This window comes from Nicotiana tabacum, chromosome 22 (genome assembly GCF_000715075.1).
Source record: "Nicotiana tabacum cultivar K326 chromosome 22, ASM71507v2, whole genome shotgun sequence".
Classification (NCBI taxonomy): Eukaryota; Viridiplantae; Streptophyta; class Magnoliopsida; order Solanales; family Solanaceae; genus Nicotiana; species Nicotiana tabacum.
In genome coordinates, this window is record NC_134101.1 from 70865563 (window position 1) to 70879814 (window position 14252).

The 14252-nt window shown below is 33.2% G+C and overlaps 1 pseudogene; it reads left to right on the forward strand.

Annotated features, from left to right (window-relative positions):
• Positions 1 to 1943: 1943 nt before the first annotated feature.
• Positions 1944 to 13959, forward strand: LOC107781091 (gibberellin 2-beta-dioxygenase 8-like; annotated as a pseudogene).
• Positions 13960 to 14252: the final 293 nt, after the last annotated feature.

The window sequence follows — 14252 nt, forward strand, 5'->3', positions numbered from 1 at the left end:
TATAATTTTTCAGGAAAGTGATGTTAAATGACAGCCTTTGAACAAGGGATGACAAATGCTATTATTTCCAGCAATGTCACTTTGTAAGCATGGACACAGATCTGATATAGGCCCCCATTGCTTGAAAAATCAAGGATATTTTGCCTTTAGAGATGGAGAAAGATGTTGGAATATTTCGAGAAAGCTGATTCCCTGACAAGTTCAATGAAGATATATATTGGGCCACTAGGCAAATTGGCATCCATGTTAATTGCACTTATACATATGAACCCCAAGAACCTGGGATTGAACCACAAGTCTTTGTTTGGTTACACATACATAAAAATATACTGGATGTCTAATATTTTAAGTCAGCGGCATATTATTTTTGGTTTTTAAAATAACGGAAATTCAAAAATTTCATAGAGTATCTGATTAGTGCAATTCATCCTTTTAATAATCATTAATGACAAAAAAATTAGACTAAAATTGTAGTCTAATATTTTGTTTTTCCTCTCACGCACACGTTTTGTGTCAAAATTAATGGATTCTCATTCACTTGAATCCATTGAACATAGACTCTATTTAGCCCATGTGGAGGAACGCAAAAGGGACAAGTCGACCTCAGTGTTAGTATCAGAATCCTTCATTATTTCTGCAGGTGCCAGCAGCATAATAAAGAGTCCTGAAAAAAGGAAGTGAGTAGAGTGATAATTACAAGTCACAACTCTCAATAATCAATTCACCCGCACAAAACCATAGCTTACTTCCAACTTCCCTTTCACGTATTCTTTTGTGATCGAAGAAATCTTCGGTACTTCTCTTTTGTTTCTCGTCTCGTAATTTGTATCCATTTTAGTGTGTCCATCAATTTAAATTTGTTTCGCGTAATGTTCCCTATGATCTCATTCTTTTATTTTCAATTTTCGAAACTTCATATTATAAAATAAAAAATTATATTCATCTCATCACAACTCTTAGCTTATCGGTATCTTCGGTATCATTATAGACGAAGGACTTATTATAGGGACCATGTCAACGTGTCGACAGACTAGACATGCCTGTCCACTTTTGTCCAGAATCTACCCCTCGAAGCCCCCATCCCAAAATAAATTTCTTGCCTCATTTTTCTAACTAATAATTGCCATAAAACCCTATTAAAATCATCTCTTTCACTAAACAGAATATGGTTGTACTGTTTTGTGTTTACTCTCATAGGGAGTTGAATCAGGAACTTCAGACTAGACACATTTCATTTGATAAAGATGAGATAGATAGGATAGTGGTAACTGTTAAGTAAGAGAATGTCAACACAGCACCGTTTGAAAAAGTGGATCTAACCTTTGTATTACCAAAAGAATACTAAAATTGATATACTCCCTCCATTTCAATTTATGTGAACTCATTTGACTGGGCACAGAGTTTAAGAAAAAAGAGAAAATTTTTAAACTTGTGGTGTAAAATGAGGCACATATATTTTGTGTGACTATAAATCATTGCATAAAGGTAAATTGTTTCCAAATAAGGAAAGTGATCATTTTTTTTGGCACGGACTAAAAAGAAAATAGGTTCACATAAATTGAAACGGAGGAAGTATCTTATTTCAACCAACGGCCTTATGAAATTCTAATCTTGTGGTTCTATCTTCGATATTTTTATGGTAGCATACGCAGAATTTTGTACCGTAATACTATCCTATTTATATTCGGCTTGTAATTTAGTGGTTTGAGTCCAAGAAAATGGTGTGAGGCTTGATCTCTATTCTACATTAATATTTATATTACCCTTTTTCAAACAGTTTTAGCCCCTATCTCTATATATATATATAGAGATATAGAGAAACATGTTGGAATTTTGGCCTATTTTAAATAGTTTTAGCCTATTTTATTTTATAGGAGTATATTATTTATTTAAAAATTATTTATACATCTATATAATAAGATTTTTCTATAAATCGGTGTCAGATGACAGTGCTTACAAAAGGATATGTATGCCACAAACGACGTAACAATTTCGAAAGTATCCTCCTATAAAATACCTATTTCATGCTACGCTAGCAAGCTAAAAATCTGAGGTTAGTTGGATTAAGGAAAAGGGGAAGAAACAAACATCATGTCCGAATCTAACTTTGAATCCTACCCTCCGTTGTTTCGCCCAGCAAACATCCCAAGTTTGAACTCTGATAAACCAGAGACACTTTCAAAGTTAGCATTCGATTCAGTGGACGCTGCTATCCCTGTGATTGACTTACAATGCACAAGGACAACAACAAGTATCAGCAAAGCGTGTAGAAATTGGGGATTATTTCGTTTGGTGAACCATGGTATTCCAATTACTCTATTGAACCAAATTCAAGAACATGCTAAAAAGCTCTTCTCTCTGCCCTATGAAACTAAAAAAACCTTCTTCTCAATTAGTAGCAATAATATGATCAGTCCTCCTATATCCTACTTTTGGGGTACCCCTGCTCTAACTCCTTCTGGATCTGCTATACCACAAAAACGAGGTCCCCAACCAAATAACCAGCAGAGCCTACAATGGATGGAAGGATTCAATGTTTCTTTATCTCAATTGTCACATCTTCATTATCAAGATTTATTGCTCGAAACTTTCAGGTTCACTTCCCTTCCTTCTTCTTCTTTACGTGTATGCTTGAAACTTCTAATCCTCTTTTCTTTTTTTGGGTCTTTCGAATATGTATGTGAATGTGATTTGTAGAAAAGTTCAGCCGCCATTGAATAGACCTGTTTAATTTATGTAATAGTTCATATCAATTGAAATTGGTAATCTAAAAATATGGAAAAATAACCTGATTAAAATTCACTAGTAACGTAAAAAGGATTTACTCCCATCAATGTGTATAAAAACTGCTTAATTAGTACCCTATCAGTATGTGTTATAAATACTTTCATGTTTAGTCTCTGCTCTTTTTTCTGAAGATCAAAACTCAAACGAATATTAAATCTTAAAAATCTAGTATTGATGTTTTTTCCTATCTTTTCATTTTCACGTGTCAAATAATTGTACCTGCAATGCGAATAATTACTCTTCATTGAATCACAATTACCGTCCATTTTGGACTAGAGGAAAAGACAGAGATAATGACAATCGTGAAAGCGACCAAAATTTCTAACTAAGGACACTGGACAAACGTTAATTAATTACTCCCTCAGTTCCGGTTTATGTGAACTTATTTTCTTTTTGATCTGTTTTAAAAAGAATGACTCCTTTCTAAATTTGGAAATAATTTAGCTTAAACTTTCAATTCTACCCTTTTTAAAATGTTTAGGATCACAAATTCTAAAAATCTTATTTTTTCTTAAACTTCGTGCCCATTAAAATATGTTCATATAAATTGGAAGAGAGAAAGTAATACTTATCAAAGTCATCCAGCCATGCTCATGCCCATTTTATCTAGAATTTTCTTTTCTTCGCCCAGTCTGAAATGTGACGTTCTCTCCATAATTAACGCCATAAATGAGCCTGAAATGTGACGTTCTCTCCCTTTCATTTAATTTTTAATGTTTTGATCTAAGATAGTAGAATTTAGAAAGAAATGTTTTTTTCGACATATAAACTCTTTACAGCTTGTTTGGATATATAGTTTGTTATATATCGTTTCATAATGTATTATATTTTACTATATCGTTTTGATGTATACAATATTTGGATAGATTGTATTATTTGTCGTCGTTTCATGATGTCAAGCACCAACAAAAATAAGGTACGAGGTAGAATTATTATATAAAAAGATAGGGTAAGGATAAAATATGATTATTTAATACTCTCTCCATTCACTTTTAGTTGTCAAGTATTCTAAAAATAATTTTTATTTTTACTTGTCACTTTTCGCATATCAAGAGAAAAATAATTAATTTTTTTCTATTTTGCTCTTAGCATTAATTACTTATTTCAAATTATTTTCCAAATCCATTAAGACTATACACCAATTAATATGGGTATCATGGTAATTATGCACTTTATTTATTATTTCTGAAGGGATGTGCAAAATCAATAGTGGACAAGTAAAAGTGAACGGAGAGAGTAATAAGGAAGGACAAGATGAGCGACAAAAATAAGGTAACGACGTGACCACATCAAATCGGTCGTTCCGTAAAGTGATACTTTTCGTCGTTACCTAACGACGAATTTAACGATACAATTCAATAAAATTTAAGTAACAATCAAAATAAATATCGTATTTAAAATAATAGTATGATACAATAAAACATGTAACAATCATCCAAACAAACTGTTAAAATGACTTTTGAATATAAAAACTACTCATATATAGTATTACTTTTTAAATAAATTAATCGAAAAAAGAGTTTCAAATAAAATGAAGTGTACAGCATCAATAATAGTAGATGCTTATTTTCCTGTTCGTCTTTATCTTCAGCGGATCAAAATAACCAATAAGGTTGTCTTGTTTATTTTTGGTACAAAGCCAACCTTTTCTCTCCTCTGGTTCTCTGCCTTCACGATATTTAATTACTACTCCATTTACTAACAATAAACGTAAGATTTCTCCAGATTTGATCGATTCTTTTGTCTCTACTCTCAATTAACAATAAACGTAGGATTTCCCTAGATTTGATTTGATTCCGTTGTCTTTATTTTCCCGAACGACGACGTTGTCACATATTTACTGCTAGCCAATTAAAGTAGAACACTCACGCAAAAATAATTACCGTTTCCAACATTAATTCGGCAACCTCGGACCGTGTACGAAGTAATTGATGTCAGTCTTATCAGAATGATCTTGTACTTGTGATTTTACAAATCCCATAATCTATCAACAGCTTTTCGTGATTTTTCTCTTCAATGATTGATAGCCTTTGGGTCTCCTCCAATCGTTTTCATAGTTTCTTCTATCAAGATTGTTTCTTGATATTTCTCTAAGATTTTTGCTTTTTGTTATAAAATAAAAATAGTAAAGTAAAGACAGGTATAGAGAGAAACTGATATATTATTCAAACTTCAAACTTATGTACATAATGAACTGAAAATTCCTCTATTTATAAAAGAAAGGAAGCAGCTGCAAGGTTTTTCAAGAAGCAGCTGCAAGACTTTTCTTTAGCTGCTTGTAAGTTGTCTGCATGAGCTGTTTGCAACCTGCTTGTTTAATAAGAAGCTGCTGCAAATCATTTCATTGAGCTGCTTGTAGATAAACTTCAACAGAATACTAAATGGATAATTTTCTTCAGGAAGATTATCTATAACAGAATAATAAATGGACATTCACAATATAATTATTTTCATAACACCCCCCCTTGAATGTTCATTAAAAGATAATGTGCCTCATTAAAACCTTACTAGGAAAAAACCCTGTGGGAAAAGATCCTAGTGAAGGAAAAGGAGTACACATATTTAGTAATACGCATTGCTAGCTGCCTCATTAAAAACCTTATAAGGAAAACAAGGTGGGAAAAAACCTTAGTAAGGAAAAAAGAGTACATCGCGTATTTTACTCCTCCTGATGAAAACCTTGTTTCAAATATTTAAGTCTCCACATTCCAATCTTGTATACCATCTTCTCAAAAGTTAAAGTTGGTAAAGATTTAGTGAATAAATCTGCTAAATTGTCACTTGAACGGATTTGTTGCACATCAATGTCACCATTTTTCTAAAGATCGGGTGTGTAGAATAATTTTGGTGAAATGTGCTTCGTTCTATCTCCTTTTATAAATCCCCCATTCAATTGGGCTATGCATGCAGCATTGTCTTTGTATAAAATTGTGGGTCTTTTCTCACATTCCAAACCACATTTTTCTCGAATAAAATGAATTATTGATCTCAACCATACGCATTCCCTACTTGCTTCATGAATAGCTATTATTTCAGCATGATTTGAAGAAGTAGCAACAATAGATTGCTTTGTGGAACGCCATGATATGATAGTACCTCCACATGTAAAAACGTACCCGGTTTGAGATCTAGCTTTATGGGGATCAGATAAATATCATGCATCTGCATAACCAACAAGATCTGCACTATCTTTGTTAGCATAAAACAAACTCATATCAAGAGTTCCCTGTAAATATCGTAATATATGCTTAATCTTGTTCCAATGTCTCCGTGTAGGAGAAGAACTATATTTTGCTAGTAAATTAACAAAAAATATTATGTCAGGCCTTGTAGCATTAGCAAGATACATTAGTGCACCAATTGCACTGAGATAGGGTACTTCGGGACCAAGGAGTTCCTCATCCTCTTCTGGAGGTCGGAACAAATCTTTATTCACTTCAAGTGATCGAACAACCATTGGTGTACTCAATGAGTGCACTTTGTCCATGTAAAAGTGTTTTAAGACCCTTTCTGTATAGGCAGATTGATGGATAAAGATCCCGTCTGCTAAATATTCAATTTGCAGACCAAGACAAAGTTTGTCTTTCCAAGATCTTTTATCTCAAATTCTTTCTTAAGATATTCAATTGCCTTTTGGAGCTCTTCTGAAGTTCCAACAAGATTTATGTCATCAACAGAAACAGCAAGTATAACAAATTCTGAAGCCATTTTCTTTATAAAAATACATGGACAAATAACATCATTTATGTAACTCTCTTTCAACAAATATTCACTGAGGCGATTATACCATATGCGCCCAGATTACTTTAAACCGTACAAAGATCTTTATAATCTGATTGAGTACATTTTTTGAGATTTTGAATATGCTTCAGGTATTTTAAATCCTTCAGGGATTTTCATGTAAATTTCATTATCAAGTGACTCGTACAGATAAGTTGTAACCACATCCATTAGATGTATTTCAAGCCTTTCACGTAAGGCTAAATTGATGAGATATCGAAATGTTATGGCATCCATAACGGGTGAATATGTTTCTTCATAATCGACTCCAGGTCGTTGTGAGAATCCTTGTGCAACAAGGCGAGCCCTGTATCTTTCAACTTCATTTTTATCATTTCTTTTTCGCACAAAAATCTATTTATGACCAACTGGCTTTATACCAGCAGGTGTTTGGATTACTGCTCCAAAAATCACTCTTTTAGCAAGTGACTTCAATTCCGATTGAATTGACTCTTGCCATTTTGGCCAATCAGATATTTTGTCGACATTCTTCGACAGATCGGGGTTCAAAATTCTCACTAAGTGCAACATTATATGCAAAAATATTATCCACCACTATTTCAGATCGATTTAAATTAATCTCATCACCAATAGAGCCTATTAAAAGTTCCTCACTCACTTGAGTCTCGGGTTCATTGATTTCTTCAGGAATCTCAGAACTGATCAGATTTTGAGTCTCTTCAGGAGATCCCTTCATAATATCATTTTGATCATTTGTCGATTTTTCTTTTTCTAGGATTTCGATCCTTAGAACCCAAAGGTCTACCACGCTTCAGGCGTGCTCTAGGTTCACTAGCTCTCATCTAGTAGATGGTCCTGTTGGGATATCAATTCGATAGACACACTCTCTGCAGGGATATGCGACTTAGTTATTCTTTTCAAATCAGTAAATATGTCTGGCATTTGATTTGCTATATTCTGTAAATGGATGATCTTCTGGACCTCCTGATTATATATAGGGGTACGTAGATCAAAGTGAGATAATGATGAAACTTTTCACACAATTTCTCTTTTGATTTCCTTTTTCTCTCCCTCTAATTGTGGGAAATTTATTTCATTAAATCGACAATCTGCAAATCGAGCAGTAAATAAATCTCCCGTCAATGGTTTAAGATAGTGAATAATAGAGGGTGATTCAAACCCAATATATATTCCTAACCTTCTTTGGGGGCCTATCTTACTGCGCTGTGGTGGTGCTACTGGCACATATACAGCACATCCAAAAATTCATAGATGAGCAATATTTGGTTCATGACCAAAATCTAATTATGACGGAGAATACTTATTATAATGTGTCGGTCCGAGGCGGATAAGTGATCCTGCATGCAAGATAGCATGGCCCCAAACAGTAGTGGGCAATTGTGTTTTTATAAATAGTGGTCTTGCTATCAATTGCAGTCGTTTAATAAATGACTCTGCAGGCCATTTTGAGTATGAACATAAGCTACAGGATGCTCAACTTTTATCCCAACTGATAGACAGTAATCATCAAAAGCTTGAGATGAGAATTCTCCAGCATTATCAAGGCGAATAGCCTTTATAGGATAATCTGGGAATTGTTCCCTTAATCGAATTATTTGGGCTAATAGCTTTGCAAAAGCCAGGTTGCGAGATGATAGTAGGCACACATGAGACCATCTTGAAGATGCATCTATTAGGACCATAAAATATCTAAACAACCTACTTGGTGGGTAAATAGGTCCACATATATCCCCATGTATACGTTCTAAAAAGGCAGGGGGTTCAATGCCAACCTTCATTGGTGATGGTCTAGTGATCATTTTGCCTTGATAACAAACATCACAAAAAAATTCATTATTTGTAAGAATCTTCAGGTTCTTTAATGGATGCCCACTCGAATTTTCAGTAGTTCGTCTCATCATTATTGATCCAGGATGGCCCAAACGGCCATGCTAAAGAACAAAAATATTTGAATCCGCAAACTTCTGGTTACGATAGAGTGTGCTTCAACTGTACTAATTTTTGAATAGTATAAGCCAGAAGATAAAGTTGGTAACTTTTCTACAATGCATTTCTGGCCAGAAATATTCTTTGTAATGCAAAGATATTCCACGTTCATTTCATCTATCGTCTCAATATGATACCCATTTCGGCGGATATCCATAAAACTCAACAAGTTTCTTCGGGACTTGGAGGAGAATAATGCATTATCTATAATAAGTTTTGTTTCCTTAGACAGAAATACAGTAGCTCTTCCGGAGCCTTCAATCAAACTTATATTACTAGAAATTGTAGAAACATTTGCTTTTTTCTTATGCAAATAAGAAAAGTATTTCTGATCTTTGAATATGGCATGAGTTGTTCCACTATCAATTACACAAATATCTTCATGATTGGTCTTTGATCCAAACATAATTTGAGGATTATCCATATTCTTCAAAATGACATAAACAAAATAAATATGATAGTAAACATCATTATCAAATCATAACTTTTATTTAAGTACAACTATTACATAACTATACTATCTACTACAAACAACAAAAATTAAAATATTTACATCTCTACAGATTCATCACCGATCACATGACTTGTTTCTCCTTCTGGAAGTGCAAAGTAATCAGCTACATCCAAATGCATGAAGTCTAAATTATCTTCAGAAATAAAATTTGCTTCAGCATTTTTCTCTGTCTTCTTCAGTGAGGCTTGATACAGCTCAACCAGGTGCTTTGGCGTACGACATGTACGTGACCAGTGCCATTTTCCTCCATATCTATAGCATGCATTTTCTGGCTTTGCTGCTTGCACCGCTTCATGCTTTGGTTCCTTCCTTTTTCACTGTTGGTGGTGAAGAGGGTTCTTTGGTGCATTGTTATTACCACGATTAGAGTTTCCTCCCCGACCACGGCCATGACCACGACTGGGGCCACATCCTCTTCCACGCTTAGCTTGTTGGAAATTCATCTCATTCACTTCAGGGAATGGACAAGAACCAGTAGGTCGGCTTTCATGGTTTTTCATTAATAGCCCATTATGTTGCTCGGCTACAAGAAGATGTGAGATAAGTTCAGAATACTTTTTGAATCCCATCTCTCGATATTGCTGCTGCATGAGCATATTCGAGGCATGAAAAGTGGTGAAAGTTTTCTCCATCATATCATGATCAGTAATATTATCACCACATAACTTCAATTGGGAAATAATTCTAAACATAGCAGAATTATACTCACTGATAGATTTAAAATCTTGTAGCCTTAGATGAGTCCAATCATATCGTGCCTGTGGAAGAACGACCATCTTCAGGTGGTCATATCTATCTTTCAAATTATTCCACAGTATGACTGGATCTTTAACAGTAAGATATTCCATTTTCAGGCCCTCATCAAGGTGATGGCGTAGGAATATCATTGCTTTGGCACGGTCTTGGTTTGATGCCAGATTTTTATCTTTGATGGTGTCTGCCAGACCCATCACATCAAGATGAATTTCGGCATCAAGCACCCAAGACATGTAGCTTTTGCCCGATATATCCAGGGCTACAAACTCAAGTTTAGAAAGATTTGACATTATTTAGAAAAAGAAAGTTCGTACCTCTGATACTTTCAAAGTATTTTCTCGAGATGGCAGAGTCTCGTGCTGATAACGTGTTATAAAATAAAGACAGTAAAGTAAAGACAAGCATAGAGAGAAACTGATATATTATTCAAACTTCAAACTTATGTACATAATGAACTGAAAACTCCTCTATTTATAGAAGAAAGGAAGTAGCTGCGAGGCTTTTCAGGAAGCAGTTGCAAGGCTTTTCTTTAGCTGCTTTAAGCTGTCTGCATGAGCTGCTTGCAACCTGTCTGTTTAATAAGAAGCTGCTGCAAATCATTTCATTGAGCTGCTTGTAGATAAACTTCAACAGAGTACTAAATGGATAATCTTCTTCAGGAAGATTATCTATAACGGAGTAATAAATGGATAATCTTCTTCAAAAAGACTATCTATAACAGAGTAATAAATGGATATCCACAATATAATTATTTTCATAACAATTACCTTCATTTCATTTTAAACAGCATTCCTTTTTTTTTCCCTAAAAAATGATACTTTTTTAATGATATCTCTTTAAAGTTTAAAGTGAATTAAAAAAATTTGTTTTACATGTCTATGATCATAAGTTCAAATGGTACTTTTTGGAATAGATAAAAGTATTTTTTTTAAAAACATTATGCCTAATCAAATACCACTATATAAAATAAGATGGAGGGAGTAGTTTTTTCTACTTAGTTAGGTCACTCCCTCTTCATTTTCATATTCTTTATGACGCTTAATTTATACATATTGACAACTAAAAGAATTTTAATGCAGTCACTAAAACTTACCCGATTTAATAAAGGTGGCATGTGGGTCGGGCCCGGTCTTAAGTGGGCTTCGTGTTCCTGATCCTAAGTGGGTCGGTTCTAAGTGGTCCCGGATTTCGTGGGCTTCTTGTTAGAACCGGCCCGGAATCGGGACTACGAACTAACGGTCCCGGGCCTAAGTGAGCCAAACGGATACTTTTTTTTTTAATTTTTTTTAATAGAAGTTAGAAAAAAAATGGTAATAAAAATATCTAAGGCAATTCACCACGAACTAATGGTCCCGAGTTAAGTGGGTCGGTCCCGGGCCCAAGTGGGCTCAAGTGGGCCCAACAGATACTTTCTATTTTTTAAACACATTTATAAAGGTTATAGAAAATAAATGATAATAAAAATATCTAAGGCAATTCCTTGTAAATTATATTATAGAATTGTGACCTAAAATTCTTTAATTCAAATTTAAAGACAAAAATATTGTAAAGAGATATTCAAAATAATGCGTTATAATTTTATTATAGCATTAAAAAAATATTGCAATATCTATTTTTTAATTCAAATTTAAAGACAAAAATATTGTAAAGAGATATTCAAAATAATGCGTTATAATTTTATTATAGCATTAAAAAAATATAGACAAAAATTCTATATATATATATATATATATATATATATATATATATATATATATATATATATATATATATATAATATACTATATGTACATCTTATATATCTTATATATTATACACTATATATATATATATAAAGTGTATAATATATAAGATATATAAGATGTACATATAGTACATATAGTATATTATAGTATACTAAGTGTATATATCTATATAAGCATAACATACTTAAAGTTTACCGACCATATAGCATGTTATTAATATAGTCTTTAAATTATCATATCATACTTGATAAAGTTTTGGGTTATTATAAATCAGTATAATCTCATAAACTTTACCGACCATATAGCATGTTATTAATATAGTCTTTAAATTATCATATCATACTTGATAAAGTTTTGGATTATTATAAATCAGTTTAATCTCATAAACCTAATAGTATAATTTTCTTTTAATACCTCGTAAGTATATAGAACTTCAAACAAGTGGCGTAGCCCCCTTTGTTCAAGGTTGACACTCTTTCCCTTGAAAATTACGCTATATAGATAGGTAATGTTTTTGATGTATATACTATTAGTTGAGTTCTTCATATATTCTTAGTGAAAATTCTAATTTAGCTACTGCTTAAAATTATTTCTTACATATTTTGGGTGGTAATAGATGCTTGCTAGAAGAATATGGTAAATACCATGGTAGGCTGGCTACGTCAATGTTCAAGGTTTTGGCATCCGAGACCTGAACCTGGGACCATTACAGACTCAGTCTCATCTCTCAGTAGCCACTGGTTTACTGAGGGTGTATCGTTACCCTCGTTGCCACGAGCCAGAAGGAGCGTGGGGGATTGACGTGCACACAGATAGCTCAGTCCTCTCCATTATTCACCAAGATGAAGTTGGAGGCCTTCAAGTTTACAGCAAAGATCATCAATGGCTTGACGTCAATCCTCTTCCCAATACACTAATTGTCAATATTGGTGACATGTTGCAGGTAATTCGTTCACTTTTTTTTTTGTTCGTTACCGGTGTATAGTACTCGTATCGGGACCTCGATTAATTTGAATTTGCACCACATAAAGCTCGTTAAAGAGGAAGCACTTCCTATACCCGGATCTTTTCCATTTTCGGAGCTCGAACCCTATCCCTCTGATCCTGTCAATCTTACCATATCTCCTGGTGGTTACTTTATCCATTGCATTTTATCCTTTTTCTAATTTTTAACTGGCATAATGGTCGCTGTCCTTGTTTTATCATAAAATATTCTGGAAAAATATAAAGAATTGAGAATAGGAGATCCAGTATTACCAACCATGATCTCGTCAATCTTTTCATCATCATCGTTCAATTTAATGTACTGACATTTAGATTTATATATATAATATATTCCTTAAATGTTTTGGGAAAGAGAGTTTTACCAACCATGATAACATTATTTAATCTTTCCATCATTATAGTACAAATGAGTGGGCTGACATTTTAACTTATATAGTGCTTTTTAGCATATATTATACTAAGTAAATTTTTTTAATGATTATATAATTTATTGGACTAACGTTTAAGTCATCTAAGTACCTATTTTAACCTTAAGGGCCAGAAACAAAAACTAGTGGCTATATAGTATTACATCTTCTCGTTGATAGCACATATTATAACTTACATAGCTAGTTCTAGATAGAACATTGGAGTGCGCACTTTTAGCAGTCATCTAAACAATTAGTGTCGCAACTATGTTAGAAAATTAGATGGGTTAGTGCAAGAACTTAAGATAATAACTACGTTCGATTATAGAATTATTATCTCAGTTTATACAGCCTTATGATATTAATAAGTTTCGAAGCTATTTTGGATTATTTTGATGGAACTATAATTTATTTAGTTTAAGTTTATACAAAACATTTCATTAACAATATCGTTTAATCTATTAGAGCAAGTTGTTATCGTTTTTATTAAGTTAATTTAATGTTTATGATAAAGATTCATTTGTAATTATCTTATAATTGTGTAAATATATTAAATTTTATTACAGGCAATGAGTGATGACAGGTATATGAGCGTGAAGCATAGAGTGAAGGTGAACAAACACAAAGAGAGAATATCAATAGGTTATTTTGTATTCCCTGCCGAAGATGCAATCATTCAAAGCACAAACTACAAGCCCTTTACCTACGCCGATTTTCGAGCACAAGTTCAACATGATTTGAAGACAGTAGGTATCAAGACTGGTCTCCAGAAATTCAAGTTTACTACTCAAATCTCTTAACTGAGTATCTTAGTTTTAATGGAGAAAAAAGGTGCACAAATAATTAGCTCCTGCTGTATCTTTAGCTGACTGTAACTTGTATAAGCTAGTAATATTCAGGTTTTTTTCTTGGTTATAATTTTTCCAATGTCCTTTCCTGTTGTGAAGAAATGGTAATTGTAGATTACTCTCTATAATTTCATTTTCGTTCTAGGAAATTTTATTTTGTGTCTGACATTACACGCCATACTTATGTGAGGCCCTTGATTACTTGACAAGTGGATTCATAGGCCCCATTTATTTACTTTGAAGATATATAAAACTAAAAATGCAATTTAAAAGTCATTTAATATGCCTAACTAAAGACAAAAATAAGTATTAACATACTAATCAAAATGTAAAGAAAATATATGCATTTAGAAAGCTAAGCCTTCTGATCGGCACATGAATTTTCCTTTACTTGTGTTGAAGAAGAAAAGCCAAATAACCTTTTGCTCAAAGAATTGATATG